We start from the raw sequence: 15729 nt of genomic DNA, 5'->3' as shown, positions 1-15729 counted from the left end.
GTATGGTTGTTGAGTTTAGCTGGTTCAATTACTTTAATAACTAGGCTTTTTTTACTGCAAAGGTGTAAGCATTCTGCCTCTGATTTGCCACCACACTTAAACAATTGTTTGATCTTTAACAGTTGCACATGAGTAGTCATCTGGACATCAATGACAATGACAAGCTTCCAGTTAAACAACATATGGCTAAGTGCCAGGCTGAGTTTAGACTGAGCATGCTCCTTTCCATATTACGCTGTTTTTAGCTGAAGGTTTTAACCTTCCCTTTAATAAATAAATGAACACAAATCAGCTCTGAATTATTTTCAGCTGTCAGAAAATAACATTTCTGCATAGACAAATAAGAAATCATGTTAATATGAGAGTGAATGTAGGCAAGAATCAGAAAATAGTGTATTGTTTCAGTGTTATCAGAAATGTGATTTGACTGAAACACCATTTTTCCAAATTTTTTTCAAGATCTAGCAGAAGAAACGTTTTTCTGAGAACTTTTATTACTGAGCTAATATAAAGTTCATGGCAAGTACACTTTACCACAGAACTGAAGGTTAACACCCATTCACATTCTTTTCTTGGTTTTGAAGAGTCAATTACTCTTCCTGCAATTGAGAATTGAGGCAGTAATAATTTTAAGAACAGTCCATATGGCTAAGAATTTATATTACCTCATAGCAGTTCTTTACTTACCCTGTGAGGTGTACAAGCAGGGGATAAAATGTCATCTATTTCATTTTCTTATGGAAGAGATCCCATAACATGCTGAGGAAATAAAAATAAAATTCAGCAGCTTGAACACTTCCAAAATGTTCTCTCACCTCCACCTCCATTACCTCTTTTTCCAAATATAAGCTCTAGTTAGACTAAAGACTTCCCTGTTTAGTAATGTATTTCTGTAATTCATTCACATCAATTTTGTCAATTTGAATTTTCTTTAATTTATTATTTAAACCTGGGAATTTATTTATTATTATTTATTTTTGTATTTGTACTACAATAGTACATTTCTCTAGATCATGTTTTGCACACCTATTTTTTAGTATAAATACTATGTAATCTAACCTAATGGTTAGATTTATCTCAGGTGACATTTATATTCATTTCTTTAGAAAAGAATTCTTCATTTTCAAATTAATAGCATTGATTTAAAAACAACGCAGAAGAAAGATGGGACACTCATATCCAGCAATATATTTAGATAGTGTTTCAGACTTCAAAAACTATAGAAAAGAATTCTTCATTTTCAAATTAATAGCATTGATTTAAAAACAACGCAGAAGAAAGATGGGACACTCATATCCAGCAATATATTTAGATAGTGTTTCAGACTTCAAAAACTATACAATATTAACTAATTAATTCTCCTAATTGCCTGCAGTGAGAAGTAGACATTATTATATAGTCTGAAACACAGAGATCAGAGGGTTCCCATGACAGGTCTGTCTGGGCAATACTTGACCTCTGAAGCATTTTCATGTAGGTCTAATTTAACTACCTTATTAGTGCACAGACAAAAGAAACAAAGAGATGTTCAGCACTTTTGAAAAACATCAAGCCCTGGGTGTCTTAAAGTAGGCATCTTAAAGTGGTGTCACACCACGTAATTGATATAGGTGGAAAATTAACTCACTAAAAGCTTTGCTAAAGCTGATACAGCAAGAAAGCCACCACTGGAACATAAGGCACTGAGAGTTGCATTGAGCTTTCTCACAGTGTGCCCTCCCCACAGGCTGTGTGTGTATATATGTATATGTATGTATATGTAGTACATTTGCCTTTCAACTTAGGTTATCAGGCTTCAAACCTCTTTATTCTGGCACTCTCAGCAGATCTGCCCAATGCTTTAAGGAGGAGTAAATGTCACATCATGAAGCAGCAGTGCTTGCTTACCTCTGCAGTGACTGCCTTCGAAAAATCCATTGTCAGTTCTCCCTACAAGTCATCTTTATAAAAAAAACTGTTGCCATCATCAGGTGGCTTGCAGAGAACGTGTCTTCTTCAGTAGTATCCATAAAACGGATGATAGATGAACAAACTTTGCAAATGACACTTGTGTCACTGCAGCCAATGGAGTACAGCCACTGGCCTCAGTACAAGTGGGGGCACAGCCTATGGGGACACAGAAATTGGCAGCTGACTCGGAGGAATGTCTGATATTCACAATTCTTTCTAGGCTACACACAACCCTCATGCATTCTGTGGATACAGTCTGAGGTGTTGTTGGTTTTTGTTCAGTTTAAAAATATCGTTGATCCCACTTGGAAGTATGAGTCTCCTCTGTGAACATCAGCCAGCAACTCTACTTGGGACACATACCTCTATCCTGCAAGGTGCTGGGCACCCATGACTGCAGTGCAGGCAGTACCTATTTCCCTAGTTACTCAGCACTTTTCAAAAGCAGGAAAAACTGCTTTGGAGACCTCAACCCACATGGACCTACATCCTCAGTCAAAAAAATGGACTGATGCAGAAATGCTGGCTCCTGGGAACTAAATACTTTGGACATCATGTGTCTAAGAAAAAACAGCATACAAAGTTGCTCCAATATTATTTCTTTTTTTCTTCCACTTATTATGTTTTTATTTTTCCTGTCTGCTAATACATAATTTACCCAATGAAGTGAATTTCAGCTAGTTCTGCCAGGATGCGCAGTTAAACCGATGCACAGCATCTACAAAAAACACTAGGCTTTTCTGAATACATATAGAAAGTATATTTTTTTAAGGTATAGCAGTCAAATCCAAGCAGTTCATAAATAAATTATGATTTATGGACTCATTCTAATACACAAAACCTCTCGTAGTTGTGGCAGTTGCTGTGTGGGGAAACGGTGATCCTTCACACACACAATCACAAAACGGGTTTTTTCACTAGTTTTGCCCCAGGAAGGTGGTTTAGTTTAGAGAGGTGACTGAGGATAGGGTTAGTAAAGCTCTAAGGCACCTGTGGTGGGATACAGATATGACTGTACCTCCACAGCACGTGGGGAGAGGTCAGTGCCTCTGGCTATCGTCAATAGTGAATGCACTCGATTCAGAAACCCAGAGGAAAATGCAGGGAGGAATGGGGATACTTCAACCATCCCTTGGGCACTTCAGGGAGAAGCCCTGCTTCAGTCTCTGCCTTTGTGGTGGGAGGAAAAAGAGGTGGCAATGGATGTACTTCTGTCCCTGAGCCAAAGGCTGGTGGTTGGCCTTCAAGTGTGGTGCTGGGATCAGGTGGCCCTTGTCCATGCGTGTCCTCCCTCCCCATATAAGACCAGAGCCACTGAGCTATGTCCGCTTTCCACCCTTCTGTGGGAAGAACATCATGCTAGAGAGAGGACAAGAGAACACACAGGAGGGAGGGTGACCTCCACCTAGTAACTGGGGACCCCAGGACCATCGCTAGATTTTGCATGATATGGCAAAATAGAAACAGCTGTGGGAGCAGAAATTAGAACTTGAGTTTCTTTAGGTGGCAGTTAGGACCCTTTGGCCTGAATCCCCTCATTCTAAAAGAGATTGAACTCAGCTCCTGCACTTCCTAGTCAAAGGTGCTCACTGTAGACAGTTGTCCCAAAGGGCAGGAGTTTCCCCTCAGCTGCATTTTAAAAGAAAACTGTGGCTGCCCTTAAATTTATGAAGAACCCTATCCTATCTACATGTGCCAGATGCTCTCAGGAAACAGGCTACACAGATTTCTTCAGAGAACTGGATCTGAGTTGGAAGAACACCCAATTCCCAATGTCAGGGGATTAAACATTTCAAGCCTGAGGCAACCTTGCTTGTGCAAAAAACTAATACCCTCCACTGCACACCAATTTGAAGAGCACAAATTGTGTTTTTCTGAATTTTCATGACCTCTCCTCACCTGTGCAGAAATTTGCAGGATCCACATTTTGGATTTCAAAACCTGAGTTATTTTTTTTCTTAAACATCATTTTAGGCATCCAACTCCTTTATTGGATTTGTAGGTTAATCATTTTATGACCTGACTTCCTTTTCATTAAGATGGGAGAATCATAGTTGGGATGTGAGGTTATTTTCCATACTGCATGGAAATGTGTAACTATGCTCCAATATTATAGATGTTGCAAAAATCCATACTGATCAGATTAGGAAACAGAGCAACTTAAGCTACTGAAGATGTATTAGCATTCTATGCTATTCAGATAGTTTTTTATAATTCTTAGGGAATTTCTTAGGTAAAGAAAAATTAATTTTGTGTATATTTTATACTACTGATTGACATAGAGGTTTAAAAATGGACAATTTATCTTAAGCTAAGGTATGCTCTACCTGGAGACAGCCAAAGTACCTTTTAATGCTTACAGTTCTTACATTTAAATATATTCACCAGACACTAATGATTACATAGCTATAACTTTTGATCTTGATGTTATTTTTCATCCTTTCAAAGTTATTGAAAACACAAATTGTCCTTTTGGGCTAAGATTTCTGAGATACACATGTTCAAATTCGTCCACTAGAGTGGCTCTTGATGTCATTTTATTGGCAGAGCTCCCTGGACTGACTAATATTATTACAGTTATTTTTTCTTTTCAAAAGACTGTAGAGACCACAGCCAGGTCAAAAGATTCACAACATTTTTTTTATCAACACTGGTATATAAAAATGTAGCAAAAATTATATTTTTTTGTTTCCTAGTATTTTTGTACTGCAAATCCTCCAGTTACTTGAATGGAGCTGTAAGAAATGTTACGTGCTCGTAGGAAATTTTTTTACTTAAAATGAATGCATGGATCAATCTCTATAATTTTTCACAGATCTTTTGTGGAAGTAAAATTCACTTCTGTAACCCTTTTTATTAACCTATTAATTATTTGAATGTATTTGTTTCTTACATTATTCATGTGAAAAGAAAGAGCAATTGATATCACTTAAGTCATGTTTACATCACTTGAATACACATTGTTTGTCTCCAGGTACTGGTGTTTATTCAATTTACTATGTAGATAGTAAAAAAAAACCTATTTCTAAGCTAATATCTTTTCTGCATGCTCAGATATTTCTGATGCAGTTGAGAATGCAGTCAGGGACCTTTCAATATATGTTGTAGACAGGAATGATGCCCTTACTCCTGATTTAAAAACTTAAATGTTTTAAATTTGTCAACAAAACACTTGTTCTGAAGGCAAATAATTTCTTGCTGGGAAATGATGTTCTACTTCTAAACATCATTATTTTCTAAGTAAAATATCAATAATGACTTCTTAAGTAAAGTAGTAGTAAGGTATTTATTTTAAGCTGTATTGAGGGTTCAAGTTATCTTTTTTGAAGTGCATTCACCTTTTTTTGCAGTGAAAGATCAAGAAGGGAAATATCTTACACAGAAAATCATACTACATTTCATTAACAGCGTAAAGAATTTCATCTTCTTGTGGTGGATGGCCTGAAAAAGAGGATTAAACATGACAGAGGTACTTTCAAGTCCTCTGCAAAACTGTAATTACTAGTTTGTATAGGTTGTCAGTACTGTTCTAGAGGTCTCAGTTCTGCTGGCATCCTAGTTTCTGCACAAAGATGTGAACAGCACTGTCAAGGGTAAAAAAAATTGGAATAAAAAAATAAATACTTGCAGCAAAATCCCTTGCAGATAAATCAAGACATTTAGATAAGCATACATAAGCAATCTGCAATATAAAGGTTGCAAAATTTTATTTAGTACATTTATATGTAGTTATACGGATGGAATTTCCTAGATTAAAACAAAATTAAGAAAAAGTATTCTGGAAGCAGAATATTATATCAGATGGACCCCAGTCTGACCCTGAACTGCTACTCTAGTATTATACGCTTTTCATGTCATTGGCATTAGAGGAAAGCCTGAGCTAACAGTCAGGAAGATTTTTATTTCAGATGACTCTCAACTTTCTTGTGAACAATCTGCTATCCTAATCAGTTTCCCATCTGCTTCATCGCCACCACCTACTGATTTCCAGTTTCAGTCCATTTCCTTGGTACCCTTTCCCTGATTTTCTTTATCCAATATCATTATCCAGTCAATCAAGTGTCACCCTCATTCTTGGTCAAATTTCAATCATCCCATCCCCTGACTGACTTTACCTTTGTGTTTTTTCTTTTTTTTTTAATTTGTCTGTTCTCATCAATTTCTTCCAATATGCAGATTCAGCTCTCATCCCTTCATACAACCTCTTCCTTCCCGTAGTCCTTCATACTTCTGTGATGCCAGAAGGGAAGGAATTAAGAGCACAGGATAGTTGTTTCCTCTTGTTTTTCCAATTTCCAGTGCTCCTCTGGTCCACAGCATCACTCTCAGCTCATGTGGAATTAGTCCTGCCCAGCACAATGTGCCTTGAGACAAACTGGCTGTAAAGCTTGGATTTGTATCTCTCAGCCATGGCTGAAGCCTGAAATCCAATATTTCAATTGCTTATTCCATGGCCAGGCCTGGACAGATTTTTTTCAAATGAAGAATGATTTCCTGGCACAAAGCACTACAACCTTTCAAATAAATAAAATAAGCACTTGTTTAGTTTACCACATGCATGTATTTTTCCCTAGTCATCTTCATAGAAATAGTGAAATGTTTTTAGCTAAAAGCTTCTCCAGAATTCAGCAAGAGGCAGCCTTCCAGCTGAGAAAACTGTAGGCCAAATTGTAATTTATCAAAGTGACGTTCAGTGGAAGAAGGACTCCCATATTTTCTAATGCAGTGGGGGAAAAAAGCAGGACAACATGGGAAATAACAATGGCTGAACTGTGGTGTACAGGTCTTGTTAAAGTGGCTAAGATGTGCAAAGGTCAGGAACACCAATCTTGCAAGAATTAGAACATAAACCTGTGGAAATCTATGGATGTATTCAACCTATGTTGATTTACATCTGATGAACCTATTTTTTCACCCTTTAAATCTCCCAAAGTATCAGCTTAGGAAAGAAATCTCTCCTTTATTATTTTGAAAAGTCATGTAAAAGCCAGCTACACTAACAAAGAGAATTTGATTAATCAGGGAAAGAGATTTTTTTTTATTACAGGAAAAAGAATTTGATTATACAACAAAAGAGACAAAACAGGCTATTACAAGTTGACATTTGGATATATCCAGCTCCTGCTGCTTTTAGGTCATACTAAAAATCCAGTAGACAAGCCAGACCTAGAAGTTTGATGAGTCTGTTAGAAAGGGCAGGCTAAGCAACACAGAAGTTCTGATTTGCTGTTAATGACAGACTGTTGATGCTGGTGCACAGTGCCCTGAAAATCTCACTATTGCAAGTGAAGATCTTTTTTTTTATTATTCTAAATGAGCCAAGCGCCCTCACCACCAACCAGTGGAGCATCTCTGCAGGGATCAACTCCTCATGTGGTTAATTTAGTAGCAGAGCAGTGTCTCTGAATTCATCAAGATCTTCTTCAAAGTGGACGCCAGTATTGCAGAAAAATAGAGGGACAGAGAGATAGACAGATAGATAACTGCAGAGGGATAAATAGAGTGACAGAGCAAAGGTATTCTAGAAATCTTCACTAATATTTCAGAATAGGAAAAAAATTACTAAATTGAAAAACAGTATAAAAGAGTGAAGGAGAAGAGAAAGATGAAAAATAGAGGTGAGTCATGAAAGACTTAATTGGGAGCAGTCATATTACTGAAAGTCGATATAAATTGCTATAGTGTAGACATTTATGCATTAATTTTACATCTTCAAAAATCCATTTATTTCTATTATGCAAATCAGAGCAAAGCTACTTAAAACAGATCGCTTCCTGTGACCAGTGGTTCTTTTTCTAGTTTTATTGTACCATGAATTGTAACAAAAGTATCCCATCAGTAAATGTTCTCCCTCAGCCAATTTAATCAATTCTGAATAATACACTAAGTTCTTTGCACCATCAGCGTGGTTTCCAAGCAGAGGCTGTAATTTTTTACCTTTTTTTTTCTTAATAATTTTATGTATCTTCTGGTTAGCATACTCAGTAATATTTATAATTTATGCCCAACCATGATAAATTTTAGCAATACGCTGTTGAGTGGTATCATTAGTTTTGTAATGGAGGCAATCAGATGTTTGCATATATGCATAAAGACATGGCAGGATACAATAGTAGAAGTATAAACCTGGTAATTAGTAATAATAGCTGCATAGATCATTTAGGTAAAGATCATGCCGAAAAATCTGAAAGCCACAGAGTTACAGATGTGTGTCATCTGGAAAAATTTGACTCCGTCATTTCACTGATCTTTCCTTCAAATAGCTGTAAGCAGCTAGTATATTGTCCTTTAAGCCACCCCTTTGCCCAGATAAACAAACCAGGCCCCCTCTAACTACCCTTCACAGGCCACATTCTCTGGTCCCTCACCTTCCTGGTAGCCCTCCACTGGACCTTCACCTGTTCTTCCATGACCCTTTTAAATTGGGGGACCCAAAACTGGATATAGTACCTCAGGTGCAGCTCCACAGCCCCAAATATCTCCAAGAAGTGGTGAACACAACCTCCTCTCCTGCTGGTTCACACACACCTTTGCTTTCTTTCTCTGTTTTTCCAAATTTGGACCCTTAAGAAGAAAGGTGGAAAAATAGCAAAAAAAAAAAAAAAAAAAAAAAAAAAAAAAAAAAACCAAACTCTTACTTATGAGACTTTTGTAGCCAACCTACACATGCCAAATTTATTCCTGTAAGTTTATTTTTTAACAAAGTCCCTGCCCCAGTATCCATTCCTATTTTAGTACCTAGACTTCATCCTTCAGCATTGACAGTTCTGGGTTTAGGTAGCCACGCACTGAAACATGTCTGAAACCTCACTTGGGCATTTTTACTTCCTTTTGAACTGTGTAGAAGACTAGCAGAAAATTATCCTATGTTTTTCAATGCTGTAAAAATAGATTTTCACACTAGCCCTAGTTTCTAGATTTGACGACCTGCCAAAAGATTCTTTTCCTAGTCATGCTGCTACCCACTTGTTAGGAGATAACGCCAAATGAGAATAAGAGTTTTACAGAACCTGCTTTGTATCAACATAGTTGATGAGGGAGTTGCTGTCATTTTTGCTTACTCTGTAGACTGCTTTCATAGTCCTTCAAAAACTAAAAGCATTATTTTTGAACCAGAAGATTTCTCCAAGGATAAACACGTCTTTGATAGGCTTCCTACATAGGGAGACTTTCTTGATTTAGGGACTACATTTCTCTAAACCCAGAAATTCAGTCCTTTGTAATATCTTCTAATAAAAATAAATACAGTCCCTTGCTCCCACATATACCCCACGGAGTAGACTCAAATTTGTATAAAAACATTTACATTTCTATTGTCTTTTTTATGAAAAAAGGGAATTAAGCCATACAGTGTAAAGCATCATAATAATACAGTTTCCGTTATCCCAACTTCTTGGGTTTACAGCAAAATCTTCCACAAATACAAGTTAAGTTGACAGGCAGACTCTAAAATCAAACAGTTTTACCCAGAAACTCAAAAGTCATTTACTAGGAGCTTGTTTGGTTCTGGCATTCGAATTTAAAATACTATTGTTAATTAACACAATATAATGTGTGTGCCACTGTATTATTGCAAGGATAGGAGCTCTTCCTGTGTAAGTAATCTGCTTACATATATCATTTGCAATTGTGTACAGAAAGCAAACTAATGCCTTTATTCAAAATTATGAGGCATCCTTATTTTAAGATGTCTCACAAAATTAAAATTCCATTCAAAACCCAGAAGTAAATTGAATTTTTCAGTCTGTCCCCTTTCATTGTCTTTTGCATTTTGACATTTAGTCGGTAGTCATGGCAGCCAGCAAGAGTGATTGTGTAGCATAAAGATGCAGTTACACATATTTGGCTTTGGGCTAAGTACATTAAATACATGTCAATTGCTCAAAATCAACCAATAAAGTTACATAAATAAAGCTTTACATATATATATAAAAACACATGCATTTTTATGTGAACACAGATATGTCTAAACTAACTAACAAATTATTCTATCTGATATTCAGACACTATAAAATGGGGTTTCTAGTCTATATGAAATCATTAGTTTGACGGGTACTGTCCACAGCCCTCACAGCAGCATATTTTCTCTAAAGTAGATTCTCCTGATATTTATGGTGTGAAAATAATTTTAATATGTTCTGCACTCAGTGAAATGACTCAGCAAGCAAGGAATGCACCGGAATGTAGAGATCAGTAGTCCAACCCTATCATAAATTATAATTGCATTTATATCTTATAACATAAACACAAATTTCTAATTAGCTGATTGTCTAGGTTCTTTTTTTTTTTAATAAAGGAAAAAAATACACCGTACAATTTATTTTGCTAATTGTTTTCTGAGCCTCAAGTTACCACTAACTGATATTTGGCTTCATCAGTTCAAAGCACAATTTTGAAAATACTGGAAGACATCAAAGTTATCTGCACTTTAGAATGGCATAGGATGTGTATTAATGAACATTGTGGTTACAGCCCCCATATGAGTTATAAAGAAAGTCACATTTTATATCAGATTTACAGTTCTGTTAAAACTGTGTGCATATCTGAGCCCAGAAAAATGGCACGAACTGGCTTGTCTGTTAATGGAAACTGGCAGTGTAGCAATCCATCTCTGTTCCCTCAGGTGAGGTACTCCAAAACAGATGAGACTCCCTGAATGATGAAAACAGAAAACACTGGATTTTTTACTCATTCTTTCTTAATTGCTTGCTCTGCCTGAACCATATTGGTCCATTTCTTTCCTTGATGATCAGTGGCTTGCTTTTGTAACATGTAGGTAGTTCTGTTAAAATTTGCTTTCTGGAGAAGCTCAATATGAACAATTTGACTGTAATATCAGTTCAGAGATGAGGGGAAGGATTTCATAACATAATTGAAATATTATTCACTACAAGTCCAGAAAGGATCTGCTGTGACCAGATGAAAAGAGGCAGTAGCAGAACTCTTATTTCCATTGCGCAGCCTGGCAATATGCAAGATAATGTCATTACTCTCTAGGGATAACAAAATACAGATGCCACAGAATAAAATGACACCCAGTGTCAGTGGTGATGCATGGCCAGGTGATGCAAGACCAGAAAGAGTTTGTCGAGCCTCCATAAAGGAATAAGGGTGATGCAAAATTGTCAGTTGAAGCCTCTGAAAAATTATCATCAGGAAAAATTGAATAAATGCCACCATTCCAAAAACACATGGCTGAGGGTGAGATTCAGATAAATAAAAGTAAAACTGGCAGCCAGCTCTCTCACACCCTGCTCTAGTAACCCAGTCTTACTGCGCTAGAACAGAACCCCGGAGCATGATTCATACCTCGGGAAGATGCTGTTTGATCATAGTAGGCTGCATGACTAAACTGTTGCCATTCTATTTCATTGTATTTGATTTGCATCCTCACTCAAGGAGCTGTTTCACCAGCCATATTGCCTGCAGCACTCGCAAAGAGACAGCCTGTGCCAACAGAGGTGTCACTTATACAGAATTCAGGAGAACTCTCTTCCCCAGGAAGCTTTCCTACAGAACAGGTCTATGACCTGAGGCAGGTTTTTTTTTCATTTCTGGGTTGTTTTTTCCCCAGCATCCCTTGCCTGTCTTTCTCATTTAGACCATACGCTCTTTGGCATAGGGTGTTTGCGTCTGACAAGTTTGTACAGAAAGTAGTGCAGATCTCATCTGGGCCTCCGCATGCTTCCACAATGGAATGACAAGATGACCTGAAGAGCATACTGGGAGACAGCAGCTATCTCTGATGGCCTAGCCCTGGGTGTTCTGCTGGGTGCTCTGCTTGATGCTCTAGAGGAGATCAGTGTTCCCAACACAGGGACTTGAAATTTCACCTCCCACTAGTGCTCGGTTCAGCAGCAACATGCTGCTGTTATGGTGGCTGATGCCTGCATGCCAGGGCTGTTGAGGAAAAGGGGACTGCTTGCAGGCTTGGCAGCTTCCAGTCTGTAGCCCGGTTCTCCCCACCCCACACTTAGAAAGACACTGAAGAAGTTCCAACTCCTTTGCAAGTCCTTCCCTGGTGCTTCAGCTGCCATCATGGCCCCAGAACCGAGCCGAGCACCACAGATTTGCACCCAGGAAAAAGCACGCCTCAGGGAGCTACTAAGCACTACATGGCCACTTCTGAGGGAAGGATCAGCAATCTGGGGTTATCCTATTGCAAGGAACTCCTGAAGCAAACTCCACTACGCTGCTCTTATGGCAGGCTAGTACAGTTGGTAGCCCCAATCCCAGAAATGCTAAGACAAAATAACCCATGTACAGCAAAACTGGGGTGGTTGGGTTAAGGAGAGTCTCTGAAAAGCCTTCTACTTCCCTGGCCTTCAAACATGAGCATCAGGACTCCTAAAAACACTGCTTTACGGCCTACATGGAGATTGAGGTCCTGTTTCAATGCTGCTTACCATGAGGGATCTTCAAAGCCATGGTAGTGGAAACTTTGCAGTGAAATATCTGGCTTTTTAGGCTATTTTATATGTAAGCTGTCTCAGAAGTAAAAGAATTTAATGGCTTTGTGTGCTGGTAAAAAGGTATGTCACAACCCTTCAGGCATATGGTGCAAAAGAAATACATTATACACAGTGAGCACTAGATCATGGGAAGCAAATTCACCCATTCAAAAACTCCAGAACTCGAGGTTTTGTTTCTTAAATCGTTCATGTAAGACTCTAAGTGATACCTCAGGGGAAAGGGATTTTTCTTGAGAACAGGAAAATTAATGATAGGATCAGACCCAGAATGATGCATACAGAATCCTTACTACTACTCTAACAGGAGTACTAAACTAAAAGTAAAACAGATTTTTCTGTGAGGTGTGACAGAGCCAAGCTTGTTGCAATGCCAGTCAAAAGAGACTGTTTGCTCCGTGCACAGGTATGTAACAAAACCAACAACAGTTCTCAAGCAGGTAAGATGAGCCAAATAGGGAGGATTATTTCCTCCTGGTGCTGCTGCTATGGCCTATTCCCTTTTTCCATACAGTTCACATTCAGGAAAATCTCTTTGGTTCACATCATCCTGTAGCTAAATTTGCACAGTCTTTTTTGCTTCCACAGAATACAGGAGACAGCAAATAGCAGAATGGTTACTGGTTGGGGCTGCCTTAAAGATTTTCAAACTATTGATGTTCACATGACTTTCACACTTACACGATAATCAGGAACTATCTGTGTCTATTGTGGCCTCTTGTGAAGGTAGGCATAAGTTCAGCACCTTAAATATCAGCATCCTGCCAAACTGCCTGAACAGGGTTTGAACTTCTCACTGCACAAAAATTAAACCGTTATGTTCAGTTAACCAGCAGAAAATAAAGCTGTCTTAGGTGTACTGTAGCCTTTAAGTTCATTCCTCACTCTTTGTCTTCCCCATTGTCTTCAAAGTCTGTTTTAGTAACTCACATCCTTTCCTACAGAAAAAGCTCTATGGGGAGAAAACTAGGGGAAGGCAGATGGGGTGTGGAAATACAGAGGGAAATATGGGGCGAAGCCTTGATAAATTTTAAAGGCAAAGCAGACCTTAAAGAAGGTCTTCTCCCCTTGGGAAACAAAAAAGATCTCTGGAATTTTTGTTTTCACCTTGGCTGAAGTCCTCTTAAGTTCAAATGAATTTCAGGAGGGCCACAGTCCTCTGTATTAGCGCTTGGTCCTTTGCCTTTCCCTCAGTCCCGGAGGACTTTTGGAACTGAACTGACAAGGGCTTCCTCATGCCGGTGTGATGCAAAGGGATGGCTTAGAAGAGAGTGCAGCATCTGACTCTTCCACTGCTACAGACTAGTTTCTGCAGAGCTGAGGAATGAGAAGCTAACCCACGGCTTTCTTGTCTGTTCTTCCCAGAACAGGCATGTCACCACAGCATGCAGTGTGGTGAGGCTGTCAGGGCCCTGAGGCTCTGGACAGCTACGTGTCTATTGTATTCCTTCTGCACTAGAAGGTAACGTGTGTGTTTTCATTTCAATAAACAAGAAACACACACAGCGTGACTATGGCAAAGCATCTGCATCACTCTTTGTTTTGAGTAACCATGACAAGATTTTTATATTTTTCCAAATTCAAAAAGCCCCTTCCATCAAAATCTCATGTTGACAATGCAATTGCATTAGCTCAAAAAAATAGTCCCATTAACTCATGTCACAGATGACTGTAACAGTTAGGGTTCAGTAAATGGGTTTTTTCATTGTTTCAGCAGTGAAAATTACATACATTGAAATAATACAAAATAGTAACTTTACATCTTAACATTCTGACATCATAAAATAAACAAAGACGTTTGACTCTAACCACACACACGTTAAGTAAAAATCACAGACACGGCACCTGGAGTAGTCCGGTTTTGTCCAAAAAGCCATAGTCATGATAAGTGACAGATTAAGTTGTAAATTTAGGGGCAATTTTTAGTCAGACTTGTGCCTCCCTCCAATCGCCATGTTTGCATGTGTTTTTATCTGTGCTCCATAGATACAAGAAAATCATTAATGGACAGTCTTTGCATAAGTAAACAGCTTCTTTTGTATTCCATGGGATGGGTTTAACAAAAATCAATGTTGATTATAAGTAACACTTACACTTTTCTCTCTGCCTTCACATGTTAAAAATAGCCTTGCTTATGAATAATGGTCTCTGCTGTGACACAGCAATCTGTCTGAGCTGTGCTTTTGCCAAGGAACAAAATGTGACCCAAATTGCCCATGGCCCATCAATCAGGACAGATTTTCATTTTACAGTGTAAACTGTAAAAAAATTCCTTATAGCTACTGGATAACAGATGAGAACAAACAGGATGGTTTTAATGGTGTTTTCCTTAACCTTCCTATTTCTCCCAGCAGTAAATAAGTGATTGCTGACTTCTAATGGCAGCCATAGGACTGTACCTTAGTACTTTCACTCCTCAGGACTGGCCATGGGCTACTTTTCTGTCATCAGCGGAGGAATATGGAATGTGTCTGAATAAACATATTATTTGAGATCAATAGAACACTTTCAAAGAGGATCATCAAAACACCCCAGTTGACCATGCTTTGGTTCACACCTCAGAGAAATCTTGGAGCACAAACTGGTTTACTTGATAATGAAACTGGAAGGTGTGTACTAGCAGTACATCTACTATGCCCATGGCCCTAATGGTTGTTCAGGTCATGGGACCAGACTAATTTAAAGAAAAGATCCCCAAAATTATACAGTGTGGAAATTAAATCCCTAGAATTGTTTCCCCCCAGAGATCCAGTCTTGCTGTGCTTCCCTTCTTGCTCATGCAGATGTAGTGCTGGCTGATGTGAAGATCTTACCTGGACCAGCAAGTAAAGAGCCCACAATGGAAGAGCATGGATGTTCACCCAACACAGGGAGTAATTTCACAGTTTCTAAAGGTAGCTCTTAAAAATAATGCCTAAAGTTTGAGTAAAGGGTGAGTTTGGCTTAAAACAGTGATATTAAGGTACATTTGGGACTCGTTCAGAAAAAAAACCCAAACACATTCTTGAATTTCAAAGCCATTTGGGTTTACTCTTCTCTGAAGCTGTCAAAGCTTTTAGGGGCATTTAATAGTATTTCTAAGGTTTTTCTCTGCAACTCTGAATATGAGGAATTTATTTTTAAAAAAGTAGATGAGATTCTGAAATAATCACGCAGTTTCAGAATTTAAGAAGGCCTATAAATACTAATATATTCACAGCAAAACAGCAAGAATTGGTAATATTGAATTCTCTTCTTTTTTAAACAAAAATCAGTGTTCTTCTCTTGCCCAGCTTTAAAGTTTTTAGTGCATATAAACATTTAGATCTTG

At 38.2% G+C, this 15729-nt stretch overlaps 1 protein-coding gene across 3 annotated transcripts in view; it reads left to right on the top strand.

The window, feature by feature from the left end:
• The window catches only part of STMN2 (stathmin 2), a 285259-nt gene that overhangs the window by 252700 nt on the left and 16830 nt on the right, over positions 1–15729 (top strand). The window lies entirely within an intron of this gene.

Source organism: Pipra filicauda, unplaced genomic scaffold (assembly GCF_003945595.2).
Source record: "Pipra filicauda isolate LSUMZ 115617 unplaced genomic scaffold, ASM394559v2 scaffold400_size1120237_pilon, whole genome shotgun sequence".
NCBI classification, from domain to species: Eukaryota; Metazoa; Chordata; class Aves; order Passeriformes; family Pipridae; genus Pipra; species Pipra filicauda.
Note: the sequence above shows the minus strand (reverse complement) of the source record. Positions and strands in the feature narration are given on the sequence as shown.